The 4,685-nt window shown below is 41.3% G+C and overlaps 1 pseudogene; it reads left to right on the forward strand.

Annotated features, from left to right (window-relative positions):
• The first annotated feature begins 2,278 nt into the window (after positions 1–2,278).
• On the forward strand, positions 2,279–3,341 carry LOC100963943 (annotated as a pseudogene).
• Positions 3,342–4,685: the final 1,344 nt, after the last annotated feature.

The following is a 4,685-nucleotide window of genomic DNA, read 5'->3' on the forward strand; positions in this document are numbered from 1 at the left end:
GTATAATGAATAGTACTTAAGTACGTAGTATCACATCCAATACTTAGTAGAGGCATAAAAAACGGTGACTTAATATACTTATCAAGAAAGGTGTAAGTCTGAACAGATTTTTTCCATTTTACATATTTCCTCTTGAAAAAAGGACAACAGATATAGAAAATATGCTTCTGCTTTATAGGGCTATAGATACGAGTGAAAATATGTATAAAGATTTTAAGAGGCTCGGGTATTGAAAATAAAGTTTCGTATGATTCTAAATGTGTCTTCATCGCTTTTAGTCTCTGTCGCATCTTAGGGAACATTTTCACAAAGCCACCTGCTGTCTGATAGCAAATTGATGTTCTGTGCCTTTGTCATTTATACCCTGATCTTGAATAAACGTGCCTTTGCTTTTAAAATGCTAGATGTGGAAGGATAATTTATTAAAACACCTTACCACCTTTCACATTCAGAAGTTCACTTGCATTTTATAAATATAAATGAACTGGTATATCATCAAGTCAAAAAGACATTTCACCTATAAAAGCAGGGCCTTTGTCCTGCGACATCTGATACCTCCTTAGTTCTCTAGGCTCTTGAGAGCAAGATGATTCAAAGAAAAAAATATGATATCACTGGTGGAGAGTGTAATTAGCTAGTAACACTTTCCAGATAGCTAACTTATCTTCCCCACCTTAAAATCTTTACAGATAAATGTCCAACATATTTGGATATTGCTTAAGGTGGTTTCTAATTGGTGGGGGTTAGTGAAAAAGGATTCTATCTAAAGTCCAAGGTAGTTTTATTCCTGAAAGTGAAAGATGTCATTATAAGGCAATTACATGATAAGGGCTCCAGCGACAGAGTTATAGAGAGTCCTGTGTACAATATAATTTTATATCACAGACTGAAAGCTATTAATGAAACTCTCATGGGAAAAGCTGTATCTTGTGGGTTTTAGCCCCTTTAGGAATTAACAAGTCTTAAGAAGGAAAACATGGGCAAATTCACCTGTCTATGCGACCCTGTTCCTTCTAGAAATTCTAGACCAACTTCAACCTTTTTGTAGCTGTTCCAGCGATCTCTTTGACTGGAGACAGCTTTTTAGAATCCCCAGGGCCACTCAGAACACCTGCTGATGACCATCACGTGGCCCTGGAGCCAGAGGCTTTGTAGCATAGCTGATTGGTAAGGAGAAGTGCATTCAAGTCACTTTCTAGTATTCTTTTAATTTACCAATGGAAAATTTGATTAATCTTTCTGAGCCTTCGTGTTTCTTTGTAAAACGTGCCTATTGATAACTCTGACATAGAGCTAGTGTGAGGATAAAAGAGACAATGAATGTAGAGTGCTTTGTACCATTTCTGCCAGTGAAGCCCACCAACTATGGTAGCCATCATTACTGCTTGTTAAGCAGTGTACTGCATCAGATCTGGGGTTGGGCAATGCTGAGGTGGTTCTTGGTCTCAGAGACCAAATGAGTAAAAAGAGTAAGACAGAAATTAAACCCTTATCACTCCAGGTCTCAAGACCCATTGTGGGGATGGAGAGATAATTTGAGTGGAAATGGTGGGAAATTAGAAAGACAGACACTCAAGAGACATAAAACTCACAAGAGACAAAGATAGGATGGGATGGGAAGGGCTGATGGCTGTGGCCAGCCAGCCAGTGCTGAACTGTGGAAGCAGCTTTATTTATAAAGTATCTTTAACAAGGTACATCTTAACACCTGGGGTAAGGAGGAAACGCTGTGATAAGGAAAGCATGTAGGGACTATGTGACTTCTGGCAGGTGAGAAGAATGTTGTTAAAGGAGGATAAGTGGTTGGGGGTCACTCCCTGAACATTTCCCAGGCTCTGGGGGACCCTGCCACCTCACAGCCCATTCCCCACACCATGAGTTTTTAGTTTAAATGCAGCCATATAGGGGATTGGGTCTGGGAGGGATGTCAAGACAAGCAAACTAGTCCAGAGGACATAATATGATTGCAATGGCTTGAAAGATGGTGTGCCTCCCCAAATTCACATTGAAATTTAATACCCTATGGAACAGTACTAAGAGGTGTGGCCATTGGGAGGCTCCACCCTCATGAATGGGATTAGCATCCTTCTGAATAGGCTCAAAGTTGAAGGGAAGACCCTCTCGTCTTCTGCCATGTGTCAACACAGGATTTGTCCTCTATAGATGATGCAACAACGAAGTATCATCTTAATGATATGGTATGGTATCATTAAGTATCATCTTAACTGACTTGGTCCCATATTGAACTTGAGTTGGAAGAGGCAAGTCCAGTCTCAAAATGGAGGTAAAAGCACCGCCTGGTCACTCCCAGCCTGACCTGGGGAGGAGGGCCATGATCCAAAGGAACCAGAGCAGTTGAGAAAACTGTTTATTGGTGGTCTGAGCTTTCAAACTACAGATGATAGTTTAAGAGGACATTTTGAGAAATGGGGCACACTCACAGATTGTGTGGTAATGAGAGCTCCCCAAACAAAACGTTCCAGGGGCTTTGGTTTTGTGACTTACTCTTGTGTGGAAGAGGTGGATGCAGCAATGTGTGCTTGATGACACAAGGTTGATGGGTGTGTTGTGGAACCAAAGAGAACTGTATCTAGAGAGGATTCTGTAAAGCCTGGTGCCCATCTCACAGTGAAGAAAATTTTTGTTGGGGTTAAAGAAGATACAGAAGAATATAATTTGAGAGGCTACTTTGAAAAGTATGGCAAGATTGAAACCATAGAAGTTATGGAAGACAGGCAGCGTGGAAAAAGAGAGAATTTGCTTTTGTAACTTTTGATGATCATGATACTGTTGATAAAATTGTTGTTCAGAAATACCACACTATTAATGGGCATAATTATAAATGAAAAAGGCCCTTTTTAAACAAGAGATGCAGTCTGCTGGATCGCAGAGGTTGTGGAGGTGGACCTGGCAACTTTATGGGTCAGGGAGGAAACTTTGAAGGTGGTGGAGGTAATTTTGGCTGTGGTGGAAACTTTGGTGGAAGAGGAGGATATGGTGGTGGAGGTGGTGGCAGCCCAGGTAGTTATGGATAAGGTGATGGTGGATACAATGGATTTGGAGGCGACAGTGGGAACTATGGTGGTGGTCCTGGTTACAGTAGTAGAGGGGACTATGGTGGTGGTAAACCAGGATATGGAAACCAAGGTGGCGGATATGGTGGTGGAGGAGGATATGGTGGTTACAATGAAGGAGGAAATTTTGGAGGTGGTAAGTATGGTGGTGGTGGGAACTATAATGATTTTGAAAATTATAGTAGACAATAGCAATCAAATTATGGACCCATGAAAGGGGGCAGTTTTGGTGGAAGAAGCTTGGGCAGTCCATATGGTGGTGGTTAAGGATCTGGTGGTGGAAATAGTGGATATGGTAGCAAAAGGTTCTAAAAACAACAGAAAAGGGCTACAGTTCTTAGCAGGAGAGAGAGCAAGGAGTTGTCAGGAATGCTGCAGGTTACTTTGAGACAGTCATCCCAAATGCATTAGAGGAACTGTAAAAATCTGCCACAGATAATCTGTAGTCAGAAAAGCTACTGCCTCTTAAACAGGAAACCCTTCTTGTTCAGCACTGTCATAGCCACAGTTTGCAAAAAGTGCAGCTTTTGATTAATGCAATGTAGCGTCAATTAGATGTACATTCCTGAGGCCTTTTATCTGTTGTAGCTTTTTCTTTTTGTTTTTCTTTTTATTATATCAAGTATATTGCCTTGTAAATTGTGGTAGTGGTACCAGGAATAAAATATTAAGAAATTTTTAACTTTTCAAAAAAAAAAAAAAGTGGGGACTAAGCCCTCACCAAACACTAATCCTTCCAGCACCTTGACCTTGGACCTCCCTGACTCAGAACCATAAGAAATAAATTTTTATTGTTTATAAATTACTCAGTCTGTGTTCTTTTATTATAGTAGCCCAGATTGACAAAGACAGTAATCATGGGTAGAAAAAATGATCAAAAGTTAAAAACTCAATTAGATAAATGTGAAATTGAAGGGAGTCAAAGGCCATGTCAGGATTCTAGGGCTGAGAATGTGGCCATTTGGTTGGCACAGCAAAGACAGGTGGAGGCCACAGCTAGAGAGGCAGAAGTTTTGAGCTCAGACCAGTGGACAAGGGTCCAAAAGGGTGGGAGATTAAGGACCTGGGGATGTGGATATTGGGAGATACTTTTCTTTTTTTCTTTTTAGAGATGAAGATCTCACTATGTTGTCCAGGCTGGTCTCAAACTCCTGGCCTTCAATGTTTCTCCCACATCAGCCTCCTTAATCCCTGGGATTGATAAACTCTTAAGTCATAGAGCTGGGAGATGGGGAAATATGATCAGCGTCTGATCATAGACCTGAGAGATGGGGCTGCAAGAACAGAAACTCATACTGAAGAGGCCAAAATCCCAAAGGTAGAAAGGCTATAGGACTGATATGGTGACAGTGTCCCCAGCCATGGAGAGGAAGGGTTGCAAAGGCAGAAAGGTCAATCGTGGAGAATGGAAGCTTCCAGGTGAGAGCAGGACCAACAGTGAGTTAAGCTGCATGCTCTGCCTGGGAGGGTTATTTTATTATGGCTCTTGCCCATGGCTTAGATGTGTCCTAGTGATCACATAGGTGATCTGAATTGAACCTGAGCACAGGAGTCAAATTTATGAATAGATATCAACACAGGGCCAACTCCTCACAACTGCTGGAGTAATCT

Source organism: Otolemur garnettii, unplaced genomic scaffold, assembly GCF_000181295.1.
Source record: "Otolemur garnettii isolate 467f Iridium unplaced genomic scaffold, OtoGar3 scaffold00055, whole genome shotgun sequence".
Lineage (NCBI taxonomy): Eukaryota > Metazoa > Chordata > Mammalia > Primates > Galagidae > Otolemur > Otolemur garnettii.